The 14,650-nt window shown below is 43.1% G+C and overlaps 1 long non-coding RNA gene across 3 annotated transcripts; it reads left to right on the forward strand.

The window, feature by feature from the left end:
- Positions 1–1,157: 1,157 nt before the first annotated feature.
- Positions 1,158–13,773, forward strand: LOC128931870 (uncharacterized). 3 transcript variants are annotated; one of them, XR_013534979.1, is made up of 4 exons: positions 1,158–1,795; positions 2,391–3,133; positions 5,559–5,676; positions 8,315–13,773. It is a non-coding gene; the product is annotated as an uncharacterized LOC128931870 (long non-coding RNA). The 3 variants fall into 3 exon arrangements; XR_008480946.2 differs by having other exon boundaries at positions 9,858–13,773; XR_008480945.2 differs by having other exon boundaries at positions 5,559–13,773.
- Positions 13,774–14,650: the final 877 nt, after the last annotated feature.

Below are 14,650 nucleotides of genomic sequence, written 5' to 3' on the forward strand. Positions count from 1 at the left end.
AGGTGGCAGAGGCGGGACAAAATCCACCTGTAAGTGACCCATGCAGTTCAAGCCATGTTGCTCGAGAGTCAGCTGTATATTATATGTATAGTTAGAATATATTTTATATATGTTATGTCCGAATTATGTACATGTTATATGCATTTATATTGTATATTTATGTATTATAGTATCAATATTTTGATGTTTACATTTCTACAGATATGAATATTTAGTAAATAAAATCTCTTATGCATCTATGTATAGTCTCTTAATTTCACAACAATGCAGAAGAGTTTGACAGAGGAGGAGCTGAGGTGAGGAGTATCCATCCTCGCTGAAGCCTGGCTTCCAGCAACAGAGCCACCCCCAACCTCGAGGGTCTCTGACTTTGCAGGCCACAGAGTATCCCCTTGTGAAGGGTTTTAATTGGAAATTAATGAGACACTAGCGATCTGTATTTTGGACATGTCATACTGAGAGGTCTGTTCAGGATAACTTTAGGAGACAAGAAGGAATTTCTGCTCACTGTGAGGACGCTGCCAAGTGAGCCCAGGTTGGCGAGAACCACGTGAACAGCACAGCGGGGCAGCGCTAGCTGACAGTCACCTCTAAGGGGAGAAAGGGGTGGGCCAGCTGACAGTCACCTCTAAGGGGAGAAAGGGGTGGGCCAGCTGACAGTCACCTCTAAGGGCAGACAGGGGTGGGCCAGCTGACAGTCACCTCTAAGGGGAGACAGGGGTGGGCCAGCTGACAGTCACCTCTAAGGGCAGACAGGGGTGGGCCAGCTGACAGTCACCTCTAAGGGGAGACAGGGGTGGGCCAGCTGATAGTCACCTCTAAGGGCAGACAGGGGTGGTGAGCTTCCACCACCTGGGACTGAACTATCTAGACAGCCTCTGCTGCCCAGCGCCGGGTACTGGCGTGCGCTGGGGACCAGGCATGGTGAGAATTCCGCCTTCTCTGTTTGTTCTGCTAACACGTCTGTGCTTCATTCAGAGCACGGCTTTCTGGACTGCACCTTAAACAAACCTCCACTCAGCGGGTCATTCAGAAACTGTCAGTTAGAAAACCAAAAATAAATGACCAGCCATTAAAATATATTCTGAAATCTCCCAGTCTCCAGAGAGAGCACAGGCAAAATTTTAATCGTCCCTGCTTCTCTCTTCCTGTCGTCCCCGTGTCTCTCTTCCTCTCCTCCTTGCTTCTCTTCCTCTCGTCCCCGTGTCTCTCTTCCTTCCGCTCGTCCCCGCGTCTGTCTTCCTCTCCTCCCCGTTTCTCTCTTCCTCTCCTCCCTGCTTCTGTCTTCCTCTCCAGCCTGGCACTGCTGCTTGCTTACACCTGTGTTTCTCTTCCTCCCTTCCCAGGGTCCCCTTCTGCCCTTTTCCACTTCTCTCCTGCTTCTCCGTGCTTTGCTGTCCATGGTGAATCTGTATATTCTTGCTTTCGTTTTGTCCACCACCCCAATTCTCTACAACAGGAGTCCCTGACCCCGGCCACAGACAGGTCCATGGCCTCTTAGGAACCGGCCGCACAGCAGAGGTGAGCGGGGCGAACCAGCAAAGCCTCGTCTGTATTTACAGCTGCTCCCCTCACTCACATGATCACCTGAGCTCCCCTCCTGTCAGATCGGCAGTGGCATTAGCATCTCATAGGAGCTGAACCCTACTGTGAACTGTGCGTGTGAGGGATGTGGGCTTTGTGCTCCTTATGAAAATCCAATGCCAGAAGATCTGCACTGTCCCCCACCCCCCCCCAGATGGAACCGTCTAGTGCAGGAAAACAAGCTCTGGGGTCTCACTGATTCTACGTTATGGTGAGTTGTATGACTATTCTGTGATATATTACAGTACAATAAGAATAAAATAAAATGCCCAATAAATGTAATGTGCTTGAATCACCCCTAAACCATCCCCTCACCCCTGGTTCATGGAAAAACTGTCTTCCACAAAAGTGTAATTGGTCCCTGATGCCAAAGAGGGTGGGGGCCGCTGCTCCACAGAGCTGAGGAAGTGATCAGGCTGAGACAGATGGAAAGCAGTGAGCACACATGTTTGTGTGTGTGTGTGGGGGGTTCCACAGCAGGGAAGAGCGACTGTCACGTGTTTGTGGGGGGTTCCGTGGCAGGGAAGAGTGGCTGTCACGTGTTATTCTGTGCACTCCAATATGGTTTGAATCCTTGTTTATTAAGAACCCATGATGCATTGTGTATGCAATCACAAATACTCAAAATTGACAAAATAAATTAAGTAAATAATATGCAAATTAGGGAATAAACGCAAAGCTATTGATGCGTTTCTGATGTATAAATTTTGCACCCATATTAAATTACAGTTTCCATAAGAGCAAAGTTAAAGTAAGCTCCCACCTGTTCTGTCAACTGAACCTTCATTTTCTCACCTCTGTGCCAGGCACCAGGACTGCTCCCTGAGTGGGCAGAAAACCAGGGCATCCAGCTGCAGTGACAGGAGGCAAGGCAGAGACCCACAGGGTGCAGGGAGCTGGCTTTATAAGGCACACAGGAGCTGCAGGTGCTTTGTTAAGAGCCAAAACTGGCACAATTTGAGAAGCAAAATGAAGTTATTGAATCATCACCCAAAGTAAAAAATAAATGTACAAGTCCACACTGACATAAACAAATTACAAGATAAATTAGAAATGGGAGAGAACGACCAGCTCCCCATGCATGGGACTTCCAAGTAATCCAGGCCAACATGCCGCTTTATGGGTGGTGCGAGACTCCTTGCTCCATCCCCGCGGTCTGGGCACAGCAGCTCCCTCCCGAAGAGGATGGTTTGGAAGCAGCACAAAGGATGGACCTCACCATGGAGGAAGCTGAGCACTGACTCAGCTGAGTCCAGGACAGCAGTGGCGGGTGAGCCAGGCTGCGTGGGCCTCAGACTCTGACGGAGGTGCACCTTCACCTCCGTGCCCTTTCTCCAAAGGACATGTAACTTCAGTCTAACCCCGGGGAAAACGCCAGGCAAATCCCAGTGGAGGGAAGTCCTACAAACACGTGACAAGTGCTCCTCAGAACTGCCAGGGCCACCAGGATCAAGCAAAATCTGAGAAACTCACAGCTGAGAAGGAGCCAAGGAGGCACGACCCACCCTGAGAGGCTTCAGGTGAAACCCTGAAAGAGGAGGGGCCTCAGGTAAGAACGAAGGAGGTCAGAGCACAGACTTCAGTTGGTCAGACTGCACCAGCAGTCTCCATCAGCTGTGACGAATGAGCCACACTGACATAAGATGATACCCAGAGGGGGAGCTAAGTTGGTCATGCAGCTGGATGTGATTTAAGATGATAAACGGAATAGAATAAACAGGTGGAGGCCCAGTGCATGGCCCACGCCTGTAATCCCAGTGCTTTGGGAGGCCAAGGCATGTGGATCACTTGGGTCAGGAGTTCGAGACCAGCCTGACCAATATGGTGAAACCTGTCTCTACTAAAAATACAAAAACTAGCCAGATGTGGTGATGGTGCCTGTAGTTTCAGCTATTTGGGAGGCTGAGACAGGAGATTTGCTTTAACCTGCGAGGCAGAGGTTGCAGTGAGCCGAGATCTTGCTATTGCATTCCAGCCAGGTGACAGAGTGAGATTCTGTCTCAAAAAAAAAAAAAAAAAAAAATAGGCAGACTCTGTCTCAAAAAGAAAAAAAAGAATAGGCAGATGGGCTGTAAAAACTCAGAATTACCTTTGCAGTTTTCCTGAAAATCTGAAACTGTAAGCATAAAACTATTGATAAAGTTAAAGGTTTATTAAAAATTCTGGAGGGAAGCAAATACAAAGACATTTCACAGCGTGGAGCAATGATGGATTTGTTTCGTTACAAACAACACGACCCACAAGACATGGAATGATGTCTTTTAAGTGTTAGAAACCAAATATACTATGTCCATATATGATGAAAATATTCTTCAAAAATAAAGGCAGAATAAAGATATTTTCAGATGATCAAACGCTGAAAGAATGTGTTGGCAACTGTACCACACTGGAATTCCTAAAGAAAGATTTTCAAGCTAAAGGGAAATGGAAACTTGGATTTATAAAACTATTGGAAATTGTAAAAATCTGGATCAGTATAAGCGACTTTTTTTGTCATTAATACCTTTAAAAGTTGACTAATTCTTTAAAGTACTATAATGTATAGTAGGACCTATCATGTATGTTGATTTAAGAGATATAATCTACAGTAACACAAAGGATGAAAGAAGATAAATGTTATTTTACCATTGAAAGGATTTTGCATCATATGTAGATTAGTTCAAGTAAATTTTAATTAGTGATGCATATTTATAAACCCTATAGCAATATTAAAATATAATGTGAAGAGTTAGTTATACAAACACAATAGAGGTGTAAACCAAAAATAAAATTCTAAGGCCCCCTCAACCATCTGAATGGACTTCCTTCTCGGCTGGGGTGCAGTGGCACCATCTCAGCTCCCTGTAACCTCTGCCTCCTGGATTAAAGCAGTTCTCCTGCCTCAGTCTCCCAAGTAGCTGGGATTATAGGCACCTGCCACCACACCAGGCTAATTTTTGTATTTTTAGTAAAGATGAGGTTTCACCCTGTTGGCCAGCCTGATCTCTAACTCCCAATCTCAGGTGATCCACCTACCTCGGCTTCCCAAAGTGTTGGCATTACAGGCATGAGCCATTACACTCCCAGCCAGGGCACTCTTAAAATGTAACCTGAAAGGCCATCTCAGGGAATTGGGGTTTGGACATGCCTCACTGTACCTCTCTGGTGTTAATGCTGCTGTGTTGCCAACACACCACAGTGTTTCAGTCATGTTGTCTGGGGTAGTATCCAGAGTTCTTTGTCTCCTGACCAAGAAGATTGAGGAGCATGGACACAAGGGTGAAGTTGGAGTGAAAGTTCAGTAAGTGAAGAAGAAAGTTCTCCACAGCAGAGAGGGGGCCCAAAAGAGGATTGCCGTTTTTACAGTTAAATACAAAAGCTTTTATAAGAAAAAACTGCCCTCATGTCTGTGGCTGTCTGTGTGACGTCCCTTCTCTGTGCAGTGGTTGTCCACGTAACTCTCCTTACCCGTGCAGCTGCAGGCATGTCTTACGTAACCACAAAGTGTAGCTTCTCCTGTTTGTGGAACTGTGGGTATGTTTTAGGTAAGTCCCCTCCTCATGCAACTTCCCAAGGAGACCACCATGTGCATGCCTGGAAAGGGGAGGAAGCTTTTTTCTGGGAGGCTGGGATTACCTAAAGGACAAAGGCTTCTATGCTGTGCCTCGCTCCCTTATCTGTGTGGCTGCAGCCCGAGTTCTCCCCATGCTGCTCTTTCTGTGCCTGCAGCTGTGCTTTTCTGGCCTTTTCTGTTTAAAAGGGTTTTGTCAAAGGCCAGCTTTAGCTGTCGGTCCAACTCATTTTTCCTTTCCTCCTCCCTCATGAACATCAACACAGATAAAACACATTTTTCAACCTATTCCCTCTGAAGCCTCCCACCTGAAAGCTTCCTCTGAAAATAAGAACTTTGGTCTTCACAGCTTCCTTTATCTTAACCCAGACATTCCTTTCTTTTTTCTTTTCTTTCTTTCTTTTTTTTTTTTTTTTTGACACAGAGTCTTGCTCTGTCACCCTGGCTGGAATGCAGTGGTACAATCTCGGCTCACTGCAATCTCCGCCTCCCAGTTTCAAGTGATTCTCCTGCCTCAGCCTCCTGAGTAACTGGGATTACAGGTATGCACCACCACACCTGGCTAAGTTTTGAATTTTTAGTAGAGACGGAGCTTCACCATGTTGGCCAGGCTGGTCTGGAACTCCTGACCTCAAATGATGTACCTGCGTGGGCCTCCCAAAGTGCTGAGATGACAGATGTACACCACCTTGCCCAGCCCCAGACATTGCTTTCTATTGATCTCAGGTCTTCAGATAAACTCAACCACTTGTTAACCAATAAATTTTTGAACCCACCTCTAAGCTGGAAGCCCCGCTTCAACTTGCCCCACCTTTCTGGCCCAAACCAATCTATTTGACGTCTCATGTCTCTCTAAAGTGTATAAAACCAAGCTGCCCCCCGACCGCTTTGGGCACATGTTCTCGGGGCCGCCTGAGGGTTGTGTCACGGACCATGGTCACTTATATTTGGCCAAGAATAAATCTCTTCAAATATTTTACACAGTTTGATTCTTCTTTGACAGAGGAGTTAAACTGCCACCTTAAAGAAAAAAAAAAAGTCTTACTTAATCCAAAGTAAGACAGGAAAAAAGGAAGCGAGAATAAAAGAACAAAAGACTTAATAGCCGATGATACAAGATGGTGGACAGGGCAGGGGAGTGTGCGGGCGGAGGAAGACTGGGCAGCAGGAAGACAGGTGGCTGCGAAGGAGAAGAGTGTGTGGCAAGAACCGTGGACACACAGCAAACATCAAAGCCCAGCAAAATAGAGAGGCACGGAAACCACCCCTGACATCCACTGTCCTTCCTAGACATCCCCACAGTGGGGCAGCATTCTCAGTTATTAACATGCCAGTTACGTGAAGAAATTGCTCTGAAGTCAACGGCAGGTTGTCCAGTTAAGGAACGAGAGGAACTAGACATGATTTTTAGTATCATTGGTTTTCATTTGGCTCAACTGCACCAAGGCCTAATCTTTTCGATGGTGAATTGAAACACTGTTTCCAAGCAAGCAAACGCATGGCCTCAGTTCCCTCACTGAATATAAAAATTCTCAGGCAAGCCATTTGATGTAAAAATAATGGCTATTCCAAAAGGCCATTCTTATAAGCTGTAAGACATTTATGACTAAGCTATGTGTGAAAAGATTTCAACTTGAACACACACTAAGTGGAATGTGCTATTTCTATCAAGGTATTTTAAGCTGTAGTAATGTCTGACTTAATTCTTTTTACATGTTGATGGCTTTCCAGGGGCTCTGCCAGTTCTCCTGGCTGCCTTCTGCATCAGTACGCTCAGGGTAGAAGTGGTAGTGTGTATCTTTCCTCAAACAAGCAGAAATAAAAGTAAAAGTTGTCAAAGGCTTAGAGTTAACACGCTGTCTTTGGAGGTCACTGCCTCTGCATAGCCTGAGGGTCTTTGTTCCAAGGAGTTCCTTCTGAAGGAGATGCACGAACCTGAAGTTCTTGGTGCTCCCCGCGATTGGAACCACTCACACGTGTTGGCTCCAAGTTTGATCCCAGAAAGGGTGAGCACAGGGAACCCCCAAGCAGACCGTCATGCTGTGCATCCCTCACTGGCAATGTGACTCCACGGAAACAGCAAGGATTTGGAGATCAGAGATGTGGGCTCCAACCCAGGTCGCCTCATGTGTGAAGTTGGGAAAATGAGAGCCTTAGCAGAGGACTGTGGGGATTCAATGGCAGCAAGCTTCTAGCACGGGCCTGCTCTGACAGGTAGCAGTGAAGATCCTTTTTGTTGATAAAAAGAGTCAAACTCTGTAAAATATTGGAAGAGATTTATTCTGAGCCAAAGATAGTGACTGTTGCCTATGACACAGCCCTCAGGGGGTCCTCAGAACGTGCGCCCAGGGTGGTCAGGGTGCAGCTTGGTTCTATACATTTTAGGGAGGCAGGAGACATCAATCAAATACATTCAGAAAAGACATTGATTTAGTTCAAAAGGGTGGGACTGGTTATAGTTTCAATTTTCTGGTTAACAACTGGTTGAGTTCACTTACCTGAGATCAACAGAAAGGAAATGTCTGGGTAAGAGGCTGGGGAGACCGAAGGGTTTTCCTGCAGACAAGCGTCCAGGTAGCAGCCTTCTGGAGAAGGATTGTAAATGTTTCTGACTGTGCTGAGGTTATGGCTGGAGGGTGTAATGAGGCCTGTCCCGCCCCCGCTTCCCATCATGGACTGAACCAGCCTTCCAGGTCACTTGTTAGAGCACCCTGGCTGACGAGGAAGGCCACGGAGATGGTTGAGGGGCCTTCAAGATGTATTTTTGGTTTACAGCTTCTTTGTTCCTTCTGCAGTGACTCTGACCCCACTTTGATTTACTGCAGCTGTTCTGAGATGTGATTCTCTCTTGAACCCCACAGACGTTTTACTGATTTTCTGCTGTGATAACCAGTTTTCTTGGCAGCTGACTTCCCAGTTCCTAAGCACCGTGATCCCCATGCTCTGTGTTCTGTAACCAGGACCAGACTTCCCACATGCCCAACACCCACGTAGTTATTCAGAGCTTTATTCTTACCTGCAAGCATAGATTGGAAAATTAAAAAAAAAAAAATCTTTCAGGTTATCACCCTTTTTCAGTCATGTAGAGTTTTAGGGTGTTGGTAGAGGTGATCCCCAAAATGTTTTTAAAGACAATAAACAACCCTTATGTTTTCTTTCCTTTTCATTTTTTTTTTTCAGTTTTCCGGGATTTGATTTGTTGCTTTGTAAAAATACCTGCTGGAGGTAATTCGAGAGGTCTTTTAACTGATAAACGGATGACTTTCAAATTGAGATCTTAAAAACCTGAGTGAATATGCAAGACAATGAACTGTTATTTGATATTTTCTCTTCCTTGTTTGCCATAATTATTTAGGCTTCTCTGGTAAAAATAAGTGGATATTTTTGGTAACTACTTATATGTACTTTTCAGCTTGATTTAGTATAGCACTTAAATGAACGCTTTAGCCGGCTTTCATTTTGGGTGTAGAAGTTAATTATTCAGCCTTTCTGATAGCAAAACAGGAAGAATACAATAACATGGAAATCAGATTTAAATGACACATTGTCAAAGCAATAAATTTCCTTGGTTATTTATTGCTACAAAATCTGATAAATTTGGTGAGTTAAAACAGTAATTGGAACAAAAATTCTATATGTAAATTTCAGTGAATTTGGTGTGTATCAAGTTTATAAGGTTAATTAGAAAATACGCTCTTCAGCCTATAGCTTCCCTTGGATGAGGTATAGTTACAGTGCTTGCTGAGTATTTTATCATAACTAAATAATATGTTGCCAGTTTGTGGAGTAAATCTGTTGAAGGAATGGTCAGATACTAAATCACCTTAGGAGGCTGAGGAGTGAAAGTATCACTGTGTAACAATTTTCATGTGTTTAAGTGATAATGCCACTTATTTTACCCAATCTAAGTATTACAGTTTAATTTACTATAGTCACATAATAAGTAGAAAAAGCAAAGCTAATTAGCCTTGGATAACGTCCCTTTCATACACTAAGTGGCATGGAATGAGGAGGGCTGGATTGGCATGGGGGCTGCCGCAGCATCCACTAAATTCCAGGTTCTGGAAGGAGTTAGAGAGAAGCAGCAAACCCTTACTGTTCGGAACCCTGGAAATCTGAGACAGGTCTCAGTTAATGTGGGAAGTTTATTTTGCCAAGATTGAGGATGTGGGCCCGTGACACAGCCTCAGGAGGTGCCAATGACATGTGCCCAAGGTGGGCAGGTTGCTTTTATGCATTTTAGGGAGAGACGAAACATCAATCAACATGTGTAAGATGAACGTTGGTTCCGTCCAGAAAAGTGGGACAACTCAAAGCAAAGGCAGAACTACTCGAAGTGAGGAAGGAGTTTCCAGGGCATAGGTAGATAAGACACAAAGGGTTGCCATCTTCCAAGCTGCTGAGTCGCCTCTCCAAAGGAGGAATCGGATTTGCATTTATCTAAGTGAGCGGAAGGGTGGCTGAATAGAATGGGAGGCAGGTTTGCCCTAAGCGGTTCCCAGTGGACTTTTCCCTGTAGCTTAGTGATGTGGGGGCCCCAAGACGCATTTTCCTTTAACACTGTGGGTGCCGGAGGACCGCACGGTCGCCAAAGGGTTAGCTTCCTCGTGGCATCTTGCTGCACTACCCTCATCTTCCCCCAAGCCAGGCGTGTTTCTGTTTTTTAAAGTAACGATGGAAGACAGATTCACAAATAATAAAATATACTTTGTTTGTACTGCAGTGGATTCTGGCCAGTATAAACAATGGTATATTGTGACCAGATCGAGGGGCCTGACAACGAGTCGTCCACGTTCTCCGCACGTTGAACACAGAATTGAACAACGAAAGCAGAGATTTATTAAAGCAAAAGACAACAGAAGCGGAGACGCATAAAGGCCACAGGATGGGGGAGCCTCAAGCAAGGGGCCCAAGAGCTCTGGTTACAAAATTATCTGGGGTTTAAATACCCTCTAGAGGTTTTCCATTGGTTAAACTTTATGTAAACGATGGATTGAAGTGGGGCTTTGGCTCACTGCCAATCAGAGGCTGAAATAGATTGGCACCTTATGCAAATGAAGAATTTCCCACTCTTGCCCTGTGGCCAGTCAGAGTTTGAAGTGAATTAGCGCATTATGCAAATGAAGGATTGATCCGTGCTTGCCCTGTGGCCAATCAGAGGTACTCTCCGTTTTTCAGTGGGAGAGGTTGGTGTAGAGGGAGTAGCCTCTGATCCTTTGTCATTTAGGCGTGAAGAGGTGGGGTTTTCTGATGCAGTTCTAGGAAGTCAGAGCCGATCGCCCTCAGGTTCCCTGCCTCCAGACCCTATTCCCTTGACTCATAGTCACCATACCATGAAGACACAGCACAGTCCCGTCCTCCCAGTGGCCTCTCCCAGTCCATCCCCTCCACCAAGCCCAAGGCAACCACTGTCTATAAACGGATTTGGTGAGTCCTTCCTAGGTTTCACAGAAATTGAAATACACATTATTGTAGTTTTTTGGTCTGGCTTCCTTTGTTCAGTACAATGTTTCTGAGCTAATCCACCTTTTTGTTGACATCAATAATTTATGAATTTTAATTGCCGCATTGTACTGCATCGTACGGGCACACGGCACTTTGTGTGTTCATTCACTGCTGATGGGCATATGGATTATTTCCAGCTGTTGTCCATTATCAATAAAACTCCATGATCATTCCCATGAAAGCCTTTTGTGGGCATACATTGTCACCTCTTCTTTGTAAATACCTAGTTGTAGAATTTCCGGGTCGTCAGGAAAGTGCATGCTTAACCCTAAAAAGCCTGCTCGATTGCTGTTGAAAGTGGTTATACCGTTTCACATCCCCACCAGCAAAGAGAAGGCCTTTCAGCTGCCAAAAATCGTCTTCACTATTGAAAGACTGTTAGCAGCTGCTTGAATTAGACATATTTCAGTCATTATGGCTCCAACACTTATTCATTGATGACTTCAGATGCTCAACATCTTTCCATGTGCTTATGACAGTTGGTCCTTCTGGAAAGTATCTGTTTGAATATTTTCCTCGTTTTTCATTGCTTTGTTTATCACGTCGAGTTGCAAGTGCTGTCTACATGGCTGGCCACAGGCTACTGATTTATGTCGCTTGCCTTTTCATCCCTTTCATTTTTTCAAGAGCAGAAACTTTTAGCTCTGATAAAGTTCAATTTATCACATTTTTCTTCTATTATACATTTATTTTGTTTCCTGTTGAGAAATAACCACAAAGTCTCAAGTAATTTTTTTCGTAATTCTCTGACATTCATCGTTTTTGCTTTTATGCTTAGTTCTACAATACGTTTTTTTTTGAGACAGCCTTGATCTGTCGCCCAGTCTGGCATGATCTCAGCCCGCTGCAATCTCTGCCTCCTGGGTTCAAGTGATTCTTGTGCCTTAGTCTCTCAAATAGCTGGGATTATAGGAGAATATCACCATGCCTGGATAATATTTTATATTTTTAGTAGAGGCTGGATTTCACTGTGTTGGCCAGGTTGGTCTGGAACTCCTGGCCTCAAGCGATCGCTCACCTCAGTGTCCCAAAGTGCTGGGATTACAGGCGTGAGCCGTAGCCAGCCAGCAAGGTATTCCCAACTGATATTTGTCATGTGTGTGAGATGCAAGTGTTGAGATGTAAATGTCGAAGTGTTTTCCCCGCATTTTAGTTCAGTCATTCCAACATCCTTTGCTAGAAACACTCATTTCTCTCATTGATTAGTACTGCCAAACTCATCAAAAAGTCAACGGCCATATGCGTGTAAGTCCATTTCTGAATGCTCTGCTCTGTGCTTAGATAAATATGTCTATCTTGTCATATCCCACTCCCTTCATTTTTGTATATTTATGCAATTTTTGAAATCAGATGGTGAAACACGGATTTTTAAAGTTTTTTTTTGACACTTTAGATCCTTTGTATTCTCATGTAATTTTACAATCAGCTTGTCGATTTCTAAAAAAAAAGACTTTGGGGAATGTTAAATAAAATTGTTTGGAGTCTGTCAATATCTCATTAAGCAAAGTTACCACTATAATAACATCGAGCCTTTTGATTTATGAACATCTCTCTCTCCATTTATTCAGATCTTCGTTAATTCAGTCTCCCAGAAGTCATTTTCGGATGCCAATTTGTAGATCTTGCTTATATTTTAGGCTTATCTTTAAGCATGTCATATTTTGATGCTACTGTAAACGGGACTTCAACTTCAAATTTCCATTTTTAATAGTCTGTGGGAATAAGTGATATTTATCTTATGTTTCTGTTTTGAAATGGAGTCTAGCTGTGTCACCCAGGCTGGAGTGCAGTGGCTCCATCTTGCTCACTCCAGCCTCCCCTCCTGGGTTCAAGTGATTCTCCCACCTCAGCCTCCTGAGTAGCTGGGACCACAGGCATGTGTCACCAAGCACAGCTGATATTTACATTGTTATTTGTTGCTCAGAAATCTTGCTAAGTACACTAGTTAGTTCTAGTCTCTATTTCATAGAGTCTTTAGGATTTCCCATGCCCATGATCATACCATTTGTTTCACTAGTTCTTTTCCAATGTATATGCCCTTTGTCCCTTGTTTCTGCCTTATTACATGGACTACGATCTGGAATTTTTGGTTAAAAAGTTTTCAGTTTTGTTTTCTAGTATGTAAAGGTTTTTTAGGTCTTCTATTTTTTCTTAAGACAACTCTGGCAATTTATGTCTTTCTAGGAATTTATCCATTTAACATCAAATTAGTGTGAAATTATACATAAAATTCCTTTATTATTCTCTTAAATCTGTAGAATCTTCAGAAAGTCTTCCTTTCACCTCTATTCTCAGTGGAGTGATTCTTCCCTCATTTATTATTATTCAGTCTGGCTAGAGTTTTAAAGATTGTATTGATCTTTTTGGACCAGTTTTGGATGATTTTCTGTTTCAGTGATGTGGGTTGTCTTCCTTTTCTCTTTCTCTGTCTATTTTCTGTTTCAGTGATGTGGGTTGTCTTCCTTTTCTCTTTCTCTGTCTATTTTCTGTTTCAGTGATGTGGGTTGTCTTCCTTTTCTCTTTCTCTGTCTATTTTCTGTTTCAGTGATGTGGGTTGTCTTCCTTTTCTCTTTCTCTGTCTATTTTCTGTTTCAGTGATGTGGGTTGTCTTCCTTTTCTCTTTCTCTGTCTATTTTCTGTTTCAGTGATGTGGGTTGCCTTCCTTTTCTCTTTCTCTATTTTTTGTTTCAGTGATGTGGACTGCCTTCCTTTTCTCTTTCTCTGTCTATTTTTTGTTTCAGTGATGTGGACTGCCTTCCTTTTCTCTTTCTCTGTCTATTTTCTGTTTCAGTGATGTGGACTGCCTTCCTTTTCTCTTTCTCTGTCTATTTTCTGTTTCAGTGATGTGGGTTGTCTTCCTTTTCTCTTTCTCTGTCTATTTTCTGTTTCAGTGATGTGGGTTGTCTTCCTTTTCTCTTTCATTGTATTTACTTCATGTGCTCTGATCCTCCTTTTCAGGTTCTTGAAGACATTTTTATCATGACTTTCACATAAGCACTTCAAGTACGGTAGTACCTCTAAGCATTTCCTCATTTATAGTTCAAACTTTTTATACTTTTGTTTTATTTTTATTAGTTTTTAAAATGTGTTCCCTGTGGCTTATTTTTTTTGTCCCATGGGTTACTTTAAAAAGCTGTCAGCTCATTTCCAAATATTTAATGGTTTTATGGATATTTCTGTGATTGATTTCTAATTATTTGCATTATGATGAATAAATATACTCTGTACAATTTTAAGCATTTAAAAAATGTTTTGAGATTTATTTTGTGGCTAAAATGTATGGCCTTTCCTTTTTCCAAAAAATGAAGGTATAATATTTTATTTTATTCTTCTTTTTTAAATGTTTATTTCAGGCTCAGGGGGTACATGTGCAGATTTGTTCTAAAGAAAATTGCATGTCACAAGGGTTTGATGTACGGATTACTTCATCATCCAGGTAATAAGCATGGTACCCACTAGGGCGTGTTTGGATCCTCACACTCCTCTCACCCTCCACCCTCAAGTAGGCCCCAGGGTCTGTGGGCCCTTCTTTGTGTCTGCATGCACTCAAAGTTTAGTTCCTACTTATGAGTGAGAGCATGTGATATTTGGTTTTCTGTTTCTGCATTAATTTGTTTAGATTAATGGCCTCCAGTTTCATTCATGTTGCTGCAAAAACGTGATCTCATTCTTTTATGGCTGCATAGTATTCCACAGTGTGTATGTATCACATTTTTAAAAATCCGGTCTATCATTGATGGGCCATTTAGGTTGGTTCCATGTCTGCTATTGTGAATAGTGCTTCAGGGAATATATGGGTACCTGCATCTTTGTGGTAGAATGATTTATATATGCTCAATAATGGGATTGCTGGGTGGAATGGTAGTTCTGTTTTAAGTTCTTTGAAAAATCCCCAAATTGCTTTTCCCAGTGGCTAAACTAATTTACATTTCCAACAGCAGTGTATAAGTATTCTCTTTTATCCATAACCTCAGCAGCATCTGTTATTATTTTTTTTTTTTTACTTTTTAA

The sequence above is a fragment of the Callithrix jacchus genome, chromosome 4 (assembly GCF_049354715.1).
Source record: "Callithrix jacchus isolate 240 chromosome 4, calJac240_pri, whole genome shotgun sequence".
In the NCBI taxonomy this organism is placed as follows: Eukaryota; Metazoa; Chordata; class Mammalia; order Primates; family Cebidae; genus Callithrix; species Callithrix jacchus.